A 15,147-nucleotide genomic window follows, 5' to 3' on the forward strand; every position below is an offset into this window, starting at 1 on the left:
TTTTTTTTTTTTTTTTTTTTTTTTTTTCCAGGGCCTCACCTGCAGCATATGGAGGTTCCCAGGCTGGGGCTCAAATTGGAGCTGCAGCTGCTGGCCTACACCACAGCCACAGCAATCCCGGATACTTAACCCATGGAGCAAGGCCACGGATCAAACCTGCATCCTCATGGATACTATTTGGGTTCTTAACCACTGAGCCACAATGGGAACTCTTGGTTTTCCATCTTCTTGCTGTACCCCCACTCCCACCCCAAACCTCCTGTGCTAGAGTCTGGAATCCTACAGAAACATATGTAAACCTCACTTTTTCCCTGCCTGTACCCAAAGGCACATCATTAGGCCCCTCCCTGTGGAAAGGGAGGCAGATGCCCAGATGCCAGTTTTAAGCCCAGCTCTCAGTAGCAGGGCCATTAAATGGACTTCCATGATCCCATCCCACCTCTATGCCTGGCCACAGGTCTGGGGTCACCCTGGATTACACCTCAGGACAGAAGCAGATGGAGCGAGTGAGGGAAGAGATATTCCTAGGCTACAGCGATCCAGTGGAAAATTCCTAAGCAGGAGATGGAAGAAATGCTAAAAGCAGTGCATGCTTGCGGATTTGTGACCCGCCGTACTGTACCTGTGCTACCACCAGCCCAAGCAAGGGAATGGTGTTATTGCATTTCACAGAAAGGGACACAGAGCCTCAGACAGGTTGTCACATCCATGGTCTCACAAGAACTGCAGAACTGTGCTTTATGACCTAAAGTGTCTGACTTGAATCCCATACTCCACTGCAGATTCGCAGAGGAGCTGGGAGGTTGGCATCCAGGAACACTTCACCTGTTAGAAACCCAGGGTTAGGAGGCTCCAAGCTCAAACCCTGACGTCCAAGACAAGCCTGTCATATCGCCCTCTGCCTTTCAGAACAACGTAGTTTAACCTCCTCTGGGAAGTCCAACAATTTTTCCTGATCTTGGTTACATTTTTATTATTATTATTATTATTATTTTTTCATTGCTGTGGCTCTGGCGTAGGCTGGCAGCAACAGGTCCGATTAGACCTGGGAACCTGCATATGCCACGAGTGCGGCCCTAAAAAGACAAATAATAATAATAATAAAATTATTTTAAAAATATTATTTTAAAATTATTATTATTTATGTGTGTGGCTGCGCCTGCAGCACAGGAATCCAACCAGAACCACAGCAGCGACCTAAGCCACAAGGGAACTTCCCTGAATCTTAGCTTTCTGGTCTGTAATACAGACCAAACCTGCCTACTAATGACTTACAATGCAGTGTTAGGACGGGAAAAGGAATATTTACAACATTCAAGGTAGTTCTTGGCTGAGAGTAAGCTCCCAATAAAAGGAAGGATTTTTATTATCTCATCATGTTTTAGGGCTTCGACTTTGCATTTCTACACAGCTCTCTAAACTGCAGCTTCAATTACTCTTTCTAGTGCCATGGCCATTTTCCAGTTGCCACCTTTTCCAGACTGTCGTCCAGCTCTATCAATTCAAAATATTGGAGACCAGGAGTTTCAGTTGTGGCGCAGTGGTTAAGGAATCTGACTAGGAACCATGAGGCTGCGGGTTCGATCCCTGGCCTTGCTCAGTGGGTTAAGGATCTGGTGTTGCTGTGAGCCGTGGTGTGGTTTGCAGATCCCGAGTTGCTGTGGCTCTGGTGTAGGCCGGTGGCTACAGATCCGATTCGACTCCTAGTCTGGGAACCTCCATATGCCACGGGAGTGGCCCTAGAAATGGTAGAAAGACAAAAACAAAACAAAACAAAACAACAACAAAATATTGGAGACCAAAGCCATCATCTCCCCCTTAAACTAGTTCTGAGGAACAGTGTCTCTTCCCACTTTGAGGATTCCCAGGGAGCCAGGGCCAAACAGCCCTGGCTGTCTTTTATTTTATTTATTTATTTTTTGGCTGTATCTGGACATATGAAAGTTCCCAGGCCAGGGATCGAACCTGTGCCACAGCAGTGACTTGAGCCGCTGCAGTGACAATGCCTGATCCTTAACCCACTGTGCCACATGGGAACTCCACCCCTGGCTGTCTTTGGCTTGCTCTTCTCTCTTCTCACCCACATGTAGTCAGTCCCAAATCTGATTAATTCTGAGGCACATTTCACAAGGGTCTCTCCTTTTGATTCCCAGTGTCATTTCTGGGCCCCCACCTCCCATTTTTGTACCTCATTAGCTTATAGCTGGACGATTTCAGTAGCCTCTTAACTGACCCATCAAGATACAGAGTGCCAGTTTCTGCCTGAATAAGTTTCCGAATGCAAAACTCTAAAAGACCTTCAGCGTCCAAGAGACTATCAACTCATGGGTCCCACTTTCAAGGCGAAAGCTCCAAGCGTTTCCAAAATGGCTCCAGGAGCAGATTAGCCCAATCATTTGGTTAATGAATGTCTTCTGAATATTCACATTCCAGTAAACTGCTGGGGAAATACTGCATTGTTTCCTTACAGTGCTTTAATCAGGATTTGTTTCCCACCCTCCCCAAACTTTGCTCTTAGCAAGCTCACTGATGAGCCTATACTGGAAAATCCTATAATTGCTTTTCCCTGAATTCATATCACCCCACCTCTTGGCTATCGGGCTTTGTTCTTCTTTACAATTTCCTCTCCTTTGCCACAAGGAATGGTGGCAAGGATGATTCCAAGGTATTTGGCCTGAGGATCCAGAACAATGGAGGTCTGAAAGAGGGAAGGCATGAACTGAAACTGTAGAATGGTGGCTGGAGACCGAGATGCTTGACTGAGACTATGGAAGGATGCATAACAAAAAGAGTACAAGGGAGTTCCCATCATGGTGCAGTGGAAATGAATCCGATGAGTATCCATGATGATGTGGGTTTGAACCCTGGCCTCCCAGTGCGTCAGGGATCCAGCATTGCCATGAGCTGTGGTGTAGTCTGCAAACGTGGCTTGGATCCTGCATTGTTGTGGCATGCGCTGGCAGCTATAGCTCCAATTCAACCCCTAGCCTGGGAACTTCCACGTGCCTCAGGTGCAGCCCTAAAAAGCAAAAAAAAAGAAAAAGTATGACATGACAGAATCTACAGATGGCCCTGGCAGTGAGTGACTGAAGTAAGACGGAGACACAGTCATTACAGGTGAAGAGATCAAGAAAATGAGAGGTCTGGATATTGACAGGAATATTGTAAATACTGAAATCAGCAAATATCGGAGTTCCCGTTGTGGCTCAGCAGTAACAAACCCAACTCAGATCCATGAGGATGTGGGTTTGATCCCTGGCCTCACTCAGTGGGCTAAGGATCCAGCATTACCGTGAGCTGTGGCGTAGGTCGCAGACGAGGCTTGGATCTGGTATTGCTCCGGCTGTGGCATAGGCGGGCAGCTGTAGCTCCAATTCGACCCTTAGCCTGGGAACTTCCATAAGCCGCGAGTTCGGCCCTAAAAAAGACAAAAAAGAAAAGAAATCAGCAAGTCTCATGACAGAACTACATAAAACATTCAATACATGTATAGACAATTAAATTGGGAAGGAAGTATTTTGCAGAGATACTCTGAGAGGTATGTTTAGACTAGAGCATTGCTCTAGTAATACTATACCATGAGGTATCAGCCTTAACGCAAGGGTATCAGCCCTTGCTTTAAAGGACTATGTAGTAAATACCTTAGCCTTTGGTTCATGCAGTCTGTTATACCTGCTCAGCTCTGCCACTACAGCAAGAAATAGCCACAGGCGATACAAGAATGAGCGTGGTTTTGTTCCAATAAAAATTTATTTCTAAAAAAAAAAAAAAGAAACAACAACAACAAAAAACTGCTCAAGCTGAATGAAACCTGGGGAGAACTTTTTGGTGGTAAGATATTATTTGTTTTTAGCAATGTTGAGTTGGTTTTAGTGGAGTATCAGTTAAGGTAGACTGTGTCATGCTGTGGGAATAAGCAGCCCCAGTGGCTTAAAATAAGCAAGCACAACGTATTATAACATAGCTTAACATCACCAAGCATTTAAGCCAAATGTCTAATGTGGGTCAGTCATCCCACAAGTCAGGATCATGGAGGCATCACCCTGACACATAATTGAAGGTCTCAGGGGAAGGAAAGGAGAGCTGACTTTAAAATTTATCTTTTTGGAAGTGTAACTTCTTTTTGTCTTTTTAGGTCTGCACCCAAGGCATGTGGACGTTTCCAGGCTAGGGGTCCAATTGGAGCTACAGTGGCCAGCCTACACCACAGCCACAGCAACATGGGATCTGAGCTGTGTCTGAGACCTACACCACAGCTCACAGCAACACAGGATCCTTAACCCACTGAGCGAGGCCAGGGATCCAACTTGTGTCCTCATGGATCCTAGTCAGGTTTGTTACTGCTGAGCCACGACAGGACTCTCAGAAGTGTAACATATTACCCTTGTTTACGTTTCATTGGCCAAGGTAAGTCATATGGCCGTTTCTAATTTCAGGGATGAAGGATGCCTGGAAAGGGAAACCCTTTTTTTTTTTTTTTTTTTTTTTTTTTGCTTTTTATGGCCGCACCCGAGGCATATGGAAGTTCCCAGGCTAGGGGTCCAATGGGAACTTCAGCTGCCTGCCTATACCATAGCCACAGCAACGTGGGATCTGAGCCAAGTCTGAGACCTACACCACAGCTCACAGTAACACTGGTTCCTTAACCCACTGAGCAAGGCCAGGGATCAAACCCGCATCCTCATGGATCCTAGTTGGGTTCGTTAACCGCTGAACCACGAAGGGAACTCCAAAAGGGAAATCTTGCCTTGTGCTTAAAGACTGGGAACTTGTGTGATTAGCTCTGTCTCTGTCATAGGTTGGCAACCTGCAGACGCTCCCAAATACTAGTTATTGAGAAATAATCATCGTGTAATAGGTGACTACTCTATGCCAGGCATAGATGTTTCTGTCTTTATGACTTTGGAAGCAGAGCAGGAGATTATTGGACTCAACAACCCACCATCGGTCTGATGAAAATATGGAAAGTTTGTGCCATGTTGCTGGAGAACTCAGTTGTGTTCCACTAGGAGGGAGCCTTCTGTGTCTTTTTGCCATTTCTTGGGCCACTCCTGCAGCATATGGCAGTTCCCAGGCTAGGGGTCTAATCGGAGCCGTAGCCACCGGCCTACGCCAGAGCCACAGCAACGCGGGATCCAAGCCGCGTCTGCAACCTATGCCACAGCTCACGGCAACGCTGGATCCTTATCCCACTGAGCAAGGCTAGGGATCGAACCTGCAACCTCATGGTTCCTAGTCGGATTCGTTAACCACTGCACTACGTCGGGAACTCCCGGAGGGAGCCTTCTGAAACAGACTTCCTTTAAAGTTGTAGTGCTGGGAACCAGTAATGGAATCTGAAACAGAAGGCAATTTAACTCTCTTTTCCACATATGATGTGTAAAACTCACACAGTGGAAAACAAGGGTCAGGAACTTTTCAATCACTGAGGTGAGAGAGGGGAAGTAGATTCCTATTTCACCCCATATTCAATGTCAGTTCTCGGTAGGTTAAAGACAAAAACAGAAGTTCCCAATATGGCTCAGTGGTAAAGAACCCGACGAGGATCCATGAGGATGCTGGTTCCATCCCTGGCCTTGCTCAGTGGGTTAAGGATCTGGCATTGCTGTGACCTGCAGTGTAGGTCACAGACGTGGCTTGGATATGGAGTTGCTGTGGCTGTGGTGTAGGCTGGCAGCTGCACCTCAAATTTGACCCCCTAGTCTGAGAACTTCCATATGCTGAGGGTGCCGCCGTAAAAAAAGAACAACAACAACAAAGACAAAAACTGTTTTGGGGAAAATATTAAAAAATATCTTTGTATGGAGTTCCCGTTGTGGTGCAGTGGAAATGAATTTGACTGGGAACCATGAGGTTGCAGGTTTGATCCCTGGCCTTGCTCAGTGGGTTAAGGATCCAGCGTTGCCGTGAGCTGTGGTGCAGGTTGCAGACATGGCTCGGATCTGGTGCTACTGTGGCTGTAGCTCCAATTCAAACCCGAGCCTGGGAACCTCTGGGTGTGGTTTGAAAAGACAAATGACAAAAAAAATTTAAAAAAAAAATATATATATATTTGTAAGTACAGGTTTGGGAAGGATGTATTAAGATATGAAATGCACAAGCCATTTATCCATGAATTTATTTCTTCATTCATTTACCAAATATTTACTGAAAATCTGCTAGATGCCAGTCCCTGGTCTAGGCACTGGGTAGAAGAAGAGGACAAGATAGTCCTCTGGATGGGGTGCCTCATCCTAGAGAACTTGGAGCCTATGGACCCACAGAGGCAAAGAATAATAAAAGAACAAAAGATGTCACCAAACAATGACAATGCCTACCATAGGCTGGGAGAAGGTACTTGCAATGCACATAACCCAAAAAGATCAGTATCTGGAATATGCAGGAAACTTCCTAATCAACAAGAAAAAGACAGAGTTCCCATTGTGGCCCAGTGGGTTAAAAACTTAGCTAGTATCCATGAGGATGCAGGTTCAATCCCTGGCCTCAGTCAGTGAGTTAGGGATCTGGCATTGCTGTGGCTGTGGTATAGGCTGGAGGGTGTGGCTCCGATTAGACCCCTGGCCTGGGAACTTCCATATGCCACAGATGCAGCCCTGAAAAAAAGAAAAAAGAAAAGAAAAGAAAAAGACAGAGAACCCAATAGAAAAAGGAGCAAAAGAGAGAAAAAGAAAGCTGAATAGTCAATAAACACGAAGAGATTTTCTTTCTTTCTTTTTTTTTTTTTCTGTCTTTTTGTCTTTTTAGGGCCACACCTGAGGCACATGGAGCTTCCCAGGCTAGGGGTCGAATCAGAGCTGTAGCTGCTGGCCTGTGCCAGAGCCACAGCAACATGGGATCCCAGCTGCATCTTCGACCTACACTGCAGCTTGCAGCAACGCCAGATCCTTAACCCACTGAGCAAGGCCAAGGAATGAACCTGCAACCTCATGGTTCCTACTTGATTTGTTTCCCCAGCGCCAAGACAGAAACGCCAAGATTTTCAATATCATTTATTTTATTTTATTTTTTTTGTCCTTTCTTGCCATTTTGGGGGCCACTCCCGCGGCATATGGAGGTTCCCAGGCTAGGGGTTGAATCAGAGCTATAGCCACCGGCCTACGCCAGAGCCACAGCAACATGGGATCCAAGGTGCATCTGCGACCTACACCACAGCTCAGGGCAACTCCGGATCCTTAACCCACTGAGCGAGGCCAGGGATCAAACCCACAACCTCATGGTTCCTAGTCGGATTTGTTAACCACTGAGCCACGATGGGAATTCCTCAATGTCATTTATAACAAGGGAGATGCAAACAACACAGTCATAAGATATCGTTTAATGCATGGAAGATTAGCAAAACTGTCCATTGCAAAGAGCTTGGCATTGTGGGGACTCCTACCTTTCTGGCTCCCTGGCCATCTTGACGTCTGCTTTTGGTTGGGGGTGTCCCGCACCTAAAGCAGGAAGATGGTGGCCGAAAAGAAGACAAAAAATTTGCTGGAGGCAATCAATTGTTGGCTCCAGCTCATTATGAAAAATGGAAAGTAGGTGCTGGGGTACAAGCAGACTCTGAAAATGATCCGACAAGGCAAAGCGAAACTGATCATCCTTGCCAACAACTGCCCAGCCCTGAGGAAATCTGAAATAGAATTACAGAAATAGAATTATGGCGAGTTGGCCAAAACTGGTGTCCATCACTGCGATGCCAATAATATTGAATTGGGCACAGCATGTGGAAAATACTACACAGCATGCACAGTGGCTACCATTGATCCAGGTGATTCTGATATCAGAAGCATGCCAGGACAGACTGGTCAAGAGGAAATCATGCACAATTTGTCTTTAATAAAACCAGCCAGGGCTTGTTATTTTATTTTATTTTATCTTATTTTATTTTATTTTTAAAGATTAGCAAAACTGGGAGTTCCCATTATGGCGCAGTGGTTAAGGAATCCGACTAGGAACCATGAGGTTGCGGGTTCGGTCCCTGCCCTTGCTCAGTGGGTTAATGATCCTGTGTTGCTGTGAGCTGGGGGTATAGGTTGCAGACGTGGCTGGGATCCCGCGTTGCTGTGGCTCTGGCGTAGGCCAGTGGCTGCAGCTCCGATTCAACCCCTAGCCTGGGAACCTCCATATGCCGCGGGAGCGACCCAAGAAAATGGCAAAAAGACAAAAAAAAAAAAAAAGAGTAGCAAAACTGAGATATCTGGGAATAACACATATTAGCTGGGCTGTGGACTAGTGGAACTGCTTATGAAAGGCTGGGGAGTGTGCAAATAAATATGACTGGTTTAGAGAGCAATTTGGCAGTTTATATCAAGGCTAAAAATATTCCTACCCTCACACGCAGTAATTCTTCTGGGTACACACCCCAGTGAAATTTTTGCACATGGGTTCCAGGGGACAAACAATGTTTATTCCAGTACTGTCTGTGACTGTGAAGAAACAAAAACAATTGACATATCCACCAATAAGGAAGTTTTATTTTTATTTATTTTTATTTTTTGGTCTTTTTAGAGCTGCACCCCCTGGCATATGGAGGTTCCCAGGCTAGGGGTCTAATCGGAGCTGTAGCTGCCGGCCTATGTCACAGCCACAGGAACACCAGATCAGAGCCGTGTCTGTGACCTACACCACAGCTTATGGCAACGCCAGATCCTTAACCCACTGAGTGGGGCCAGGGATGGAACCTGCGTCCTCATGGGTACTAGTCAGGCTCGTTAACCACTGAGCCACAACGGGAACTCCCATCAATAGGAAATTAAATACGGGCACTGTGAGATGTTCACAATGTGGAGCAGCTTTCAGCAGTTAAAATGACTGACCTTGAGCTGCCTGCATCAAAATGGATAATTTTCAAAAACACAATTTTGAGTAAAAAAACCAAAACTGGAAATAAAAACAAACACCATGATACTGTGATTTAAGATAATACTATGTTATAAACTTCTAAAATTTGTAGAACTGTACTATATTTTGTTTATGAATATAAATCATGATTATAAAAGGACAAAAATGTACACGAGCATGAGAATATTAAATCGCAGGGTGGGGGGGAGGGGAGACAAGGGAAATAGAAGAGAAGCAGAATTTGCAATTAATTATAGTTGTTTTAAAAAATAATCAGAATATTGGAATTCCCTTGGGGTGCAACAGGCTAAGGATCCAGCGTTGTCTGTAGCAGCTTGGGTCATTGCTACAGCACGGGTTCGATCCCTGTTCCGGGAATTTCCACATGTTGGCAAGGCAAAAACAAACAAACAAATAAAACCCAACAAAACTGAGATTATAACACAAATGTTTTAAAATAAGTGGTTGACTTTTTTTTTTTTTTTTTTTTTTTGCTTTTTAGGGCCACCACTGTGGCATGTGGGAGTTCCCAGGCCAGGAGTCCAGTTGGCGCTGCAACTGCTGGCCTACGCCACAGCCACAGCCACAGCAATGGGGGATCCAAGCTGAGTTTGCCGTCTACACCACAGCTCACAGCAATGACAGATCCTTAACCCACTGATCGAGGCCAGGGATGGAACTAGAATCCTCATGGATACCTGTCGGGTTCGTTATCACTGAGATACTACAGGAACTCCCTGGCTCCTCTATTTTTTTTTTTTTTTCCTTCTCTTTATGACCACACCAGTGGCACATGGAGGTTCCCAGGCTAGGGGTTGAATCAGAGCTACAGCTGCTGTCCTACACCACAGCCACAGCAATGCAGGATCCCAGCCACATCTGCGACCTACACCACAGCTCACAGCAACGCTGGATCCTTGACCCACTGAGCAAGGCCAGGGATTGAACCCTCAACCTCATGGTTCCTAGTCAGATTTGTTTCCGCTGTGCCACAATGGGAACTCCCCTGGCTTCTATTTTGGAAAGTCATAGGTGTGCTCTCAAATGTGTGGGTGTCTAGGTAAGGGCTCCAGATTGCCTTTGGCAGGCATTCGTTCCACTATCAAAGCATCTTGCCAAAAAATAATGGTTTGGGGGGACTGGTAAGGCTGCTCTGACCTTGACTTTCTGCAGCCTAGGGAGGAAAGGAGAAGATCAGAATGAACCGGCAGAATGGTGGCTGATGGAGCCACTGGAGAGCCTCCTGCAAAACAGAGACCTTCTGTGTGATGAGGGAGAATGTGCATGTGGAAATGCTGCATGTGTGTTTCTGCAGCTTCTTAGACAAGGCCGGATCCTTTCCAGTCTGAGCGGCAGTTCCTGAGCCTGAGTCACTGGTGAGGACGGGCGGCTGTTCTGAACACCCCGCCTTTGGCCCCTTAGGGTGCAGACCCTGCCAAGAAGGAGATCCACGGTCCCTGTGGTTTCTGGGACCCTTGTAAACAAAATCCCGGTAGAATAGGAAAAAGAAGGAACAGATGAGACCATCACAATCTGAAAAACAAAACAAAGCAAAACAGTTTTCTCCTCTGGCCAATAGGAATAGGGCTCGAGCCAGCTGGCATCTGACGTCTAGGCAAGGGACTGTGAGTGTGCAGTAAATGTCCCCAGCACAGGAAGGAGGGCTCCCTTCTGTTTCCTTGGAAGGTATATGTTTTTAGAGCAGCCGTTTTGATTTGAAAATGTCAGGTGAATGCCCTCTATCCCCAGGAGTCTCAAAGATCGTTTCTTTAAAGTGTGAATTTCCCAGCAAAATATTTACCAGATTTTAAGTACATTTACCTTGGAATTTCCCATAACAGTTGTAAGTTTTTTTTTTTTTAAATGAGCTTTTTTTTAATACAGCCATGTGGAAAATATTATTCTTTATATAGTTCCTCTGCTAGAAGCCTTCGCGTTGCATTTCCCTTCAAGCTAACGGTGTTGCTTGCTCTTGGTGGCTGACAAGCCACCCTGAGTGGTGGCCCTGAGATTTTTCTAGAGGTGAGGGTGAGGCCTGGACATCACACCCAGGTGGTCTGAGAACAGGGTGTTTAGAAGCCAGCTCTTAGCATCTGGGTCTGGTAACATTTCTTAGAGCCATGCAGCCTGTTTGCGGGACTGTTTTCCTTCCAGCGTATGAACTGGGATTTTTGGCTGCATGTGCTCATTAAGAAAAGCCATGTCACTTGTCACAAGTGTAAAAAGAATGTTTCAAATGTTCCTGGAAAACTTTCAGCTGGTTCATGTCCACGCCTGGGTCCTCCTGTAATTTTCCTGATTCCTTCCCTCTCAAGATGTGGCTCAGACATAGTTCTGATGCAGAATGATCGCGAAGTTTCGGCCAGGTACTGGATGAAGTCATTGATGTGGATGACTAACTGACATTGTGAAGTTCTTCAGGAATTGGGTTGAGGGGGGTTCCTGGGCTGGGTTTCTGTCAGTGTGGCCAAGAAATATAAGATTTATAATAAACCCTCAAGGACTTAATACCCTTTGGCAGATGTATTCCTAATGGAGCTTATTAAATACAGAGGCTTATTCTAAAGCAAATAACTCGATGGGTAGAAAAGTAGAAGGGGGGAAAAAAAAACCCTACCATTTATTTCCAAACATGTATGCAGGACAGGATTTTTCCTAATAAAACTTCATTCGAATGTAGCCTGTTTATTTTAATTTCTTATCACAACAGAAAATGTCTAGTGAGATCCTTCTGCGTTTGTAGCTAACATGGCTAAGAACACCTTCAAATGAAGACCTTGTGACTGTTTCACGTTCCTTAGGATATTTTCGTCTGTTTTTGTCTCTCCTATATTTATTCTGTGAAGCTAACACTAAAACCCAAACAAAGGCACAATGGAATACTAACCCATGGGGATCAAGGAGCATTAACTTGCATTCAAAATAATATGACTCCTGGAGTTTCCAATGTGGCTCAGTGGAAACGAGCCCAAGTAGTATCCATGAGAATGCAGGTTCGATCCTTGGCCTCGCTCCGTGGGTTAAGGATCCAGTGTTGCTGTGGCTGTGGTGTAGGCTGGCAGCTGCAGCTCTGATTGGACGCCTCTCGTGGGACCTTCCATATGCCCCAGGTGCAGCCCTAAAAACCATAAAAAAAGGAATAATAATCATTTCTACCTAATAAGCTGTTGGGGGAGGTAAAATAAAATAATGTCTAAAGCATCTAGCACATTGCTGCCAAGATAAAATAAATGACCTCACATTAATACTAAAAAATAAATAAATAAAAAATTAAAGCATCTAGCACAGAGTAAGAGTTCTGTAATTGCCAAGGAGTAAGTTCCGTAACTGCCAGGTTTTTATTGTTCCATATGATACTTCTATTAGAGTATTCTATATATACACACAAGTCACTCCCATGAGATTCTAAGTCCCTTGGAGGCGGACTCTGAGTGTAATCATCTTTGTCTTTTTTAAATAACTAAGAACGCTTTCAGAAAGGGAACTTTTCTCATTCCTGTAGATATTTGTTCCTTAGCAAAGGGCCTGGCACGTGGTAAACAATGTAGAAAAGAAGTTTGTTGAATGAATGAGTGAATGAATGAATGAGTGAGTGAATGAATGAATGAAAACCACAGTACAGGGAAGAGAATGGGAATCTGAGACTGGGGTGTGATTCCTTGTGCCTGTTATTTTTGCTTGAAATTCATTCTCAGACCTTCTCTGTTGGGATCCTGGCTGACATACATTTCTGGGGTTGACTGGATTATATAATTGCTGTTTTCTGTCTCTAACTACAGTGATTATGACTCAAGTAGTGGATACATTTACGGTGCTATGTAAATAATAATTATTTTAATTACGGTTTGACCTGTACAATATATTCTAACAACGTAGCTGACTGTGCATTTGTGTATGTGCACTCTTGAGAGTGGTGGAAAAAATCTCCTATTATCAAAGTACAAAGGAATCTCCCCTGTATGCACATGGTAATTTTAGAATTATAACATGGAGAAGTACAATATCACTATAATTACAGCAAGTTTGAAGAAAGAAATGGCTTTGAAATAGTATATAATCTAAGTATGTTGCATTTGGATAATATAAAATCATTTTTTGGCCATGTCCATGGCATGCAGAAGTTCTCAGGCAAGGGTTCAAACTCACGCCACAGCAGTGACCTGAACCACAGCAGTTACAAAGCTGGATCCTTAACCCTCTATGCCACTGGGAAATTCCTAGATAATATAAAATTTATTTCATTTTATTTTTATTTTTTTAGGGCCATACCCGGGGCACATGGAAGTTCCCAGGCTAGGGGTCAAATCAGAGCTGCAGCTGCTGACCTACACCACAGCCACAGCAAGGCGGGATCCAAGCCGCGTCTTTGACCTACACCACAGCTCTTGGCAACGCCAGATCCTTAACCCACTGAGTGAGGCCAGGGATGGAACCTGCTTCCTCACGGATGCTAGTAAGGTTTGTTAACTGCTGAGCCATGACAGAAACTACAGAACCCAAATTTGATCCACCTGACACCTGGGAGAACTTTAGCCATTACAGCAATATTATGTTTTGCACTTGAAATGTACAAGGGATCATTTCAGACACTGGAGCTGGTGGAGAGTGGTTGGGGCTCATGGGTAGGACACAAAGATGAACCACAGAGTATCTGCGTCTGAGAAATGTACGATGAGGTGAAAGAGACAAGACATTCATGGAGCAGTAACAGAACTCTTCCTGAGCACTTACCCCATGCCCGCACTGTTCTAAGTGCTCTGCTCATCCCGCCCCACTTAATCCTCACACAGATGAGGAAGCCAAGGCACAGGAGGGATCGGTAAGGTGTCACAGAGAGCAAGCGGACCATGATTCCAGTCCAGGCTGTCTGAACCCAGAGTCCAATCCCCTGATTTGACATTAAATTGCCCCTTCTCAGGGGAGATCCTATTGTGGCTCAGCAGTAACGAACCTGACTAGTACCCATGAGGATGTGGGTTCCATCCCTGGCCTCACTCAGTGGGTTGGGGTTCCGACATTGCCGTGACCTGTGGTGTAGGTTGCAGACGTGACTCAGATCCCGCGTTACTGTGGCTGTGGTGTAGGCCGGCAGCTGCAGCTCTGTTTTGACCCCTAGCCTGGGACCTCCATATGCTGCAAGTGCAGCCCTAAAAAGCAAAAAAAAAAAAAAAAAAAAAAAAAAAATTGCATCCATATGCAAATATACTTAGAGGAGGCCACACAAGTATAGCCTTCAGGGGGGAGTAAGAAAACCCACTCTGGGAACATTCCAACCTAGGGATCCAGAAGGCTTCTCTGAGCACTGGCATTTGAGCTGAATTTCAGAAGATGCAGGGAAAGGAATGTCAAATAAGAGAGAACAGCTTTCTAGAGATTGTGACAGTGACCCCTACCCGCCCATTCTGGGGTAAACGCCTTCTTCGCACTCCTACATCAACTCCAGTTCCCTGGGGTAACACTTAGTACTTTTACTTCAATTGCCTCTTTAACCATCTTTTTCTTTGTTAAGTATAAGCTGTTTGAGGCCAGAGACCTGCCTGGACATCTTTTTTTTTTTTTTTTTTTCCTCTTTTTACGGCCGCACCTGCAGCATATGGAAGTTCCCAGGCCAGGGGTTGAATCAGAGCTGCAGCTGAAACCTACACCACAGCCATGCAATGCCAGATCCGAGCCATTATCAGCTAGTGGCAACCCCAGATCCTTAACCTACTGATCTGGGTCAGGATCCAACCCGCATCCTTATAGATACTAGTTGGGTTCTTAACTCACTGTGCCACAATGGGAACTCCTCTGGACGTCTTTTTACCCTGAGCACCTAGAAGACCATCAAGGGCTTACTAAGATGATCTCCCACCAAGGTTTTTTTCCCCCTGAAATTGGACATTTTGCATAACAAAATGACTACATTTAATTTAAAATACCATATGTAAAAGAAAAAAAATACCATATGCCCTACAGAAACGCATGTGTATGTAATGCTAAGATACATTGAACATGCAGCTCGTTATTTGAAACATACTTTTGTGGCTAAATCACTAGGATTATTGGAGCCAAAGTCAACCCTTTATTTTTTTTTAATTTTTTTTATGTTTTTGCTTTTTAGGGCCGCACTCTCGTCATATGGAGGTTCCCAGGCTAGGAGTTCATTCGGAGCTATAGCTGCCAGCCTACACCACAGCCACAGCACAGTAACGCAGGATCTGAGCCGCCTCTGCAATCTACACCACAGCTCATGGCAATGCTGACTCCTTCACACACTGAGTGAGGCCAGGGATCTAACTCAGATCCTCATGGATACTAGTCGGGTTCGTTTCTGCT

General features: G+C 45.1%; 1 pseudogene; it reads left to right on the forward strand.

Moving 5' to 3' along the window:
• Nucleotides 1–7,446: 7,446 nt before the first annotated feature.
• On the forward strand, nt 7,447–11,232 carry LOC100739256 (large ribosomal subunit protein eL30 pseudogene; annotated as a pseudogene).
• Nucleotides 11,233–15,147: the final 3,915 nt, after the last annotated feature.

The sequence above is a fragment of the Sus scrofa genome, chromosome 8, assembly GCF_054392235.1.
Source record: "Sus scrofa isolate SSC_HxYL_T2T_F1_AM1 chromosome 8, Sscrofa_HxYL_maternal_Yorkshire_Landrace_v2.0, whole genome shotgun sequence".
NCBI classification, from domain to species: Eukaryota; Metazoa; Chordata; class Mammalia; order Artiodactyla; family Suidae; genus Sus; species Sus scrofa.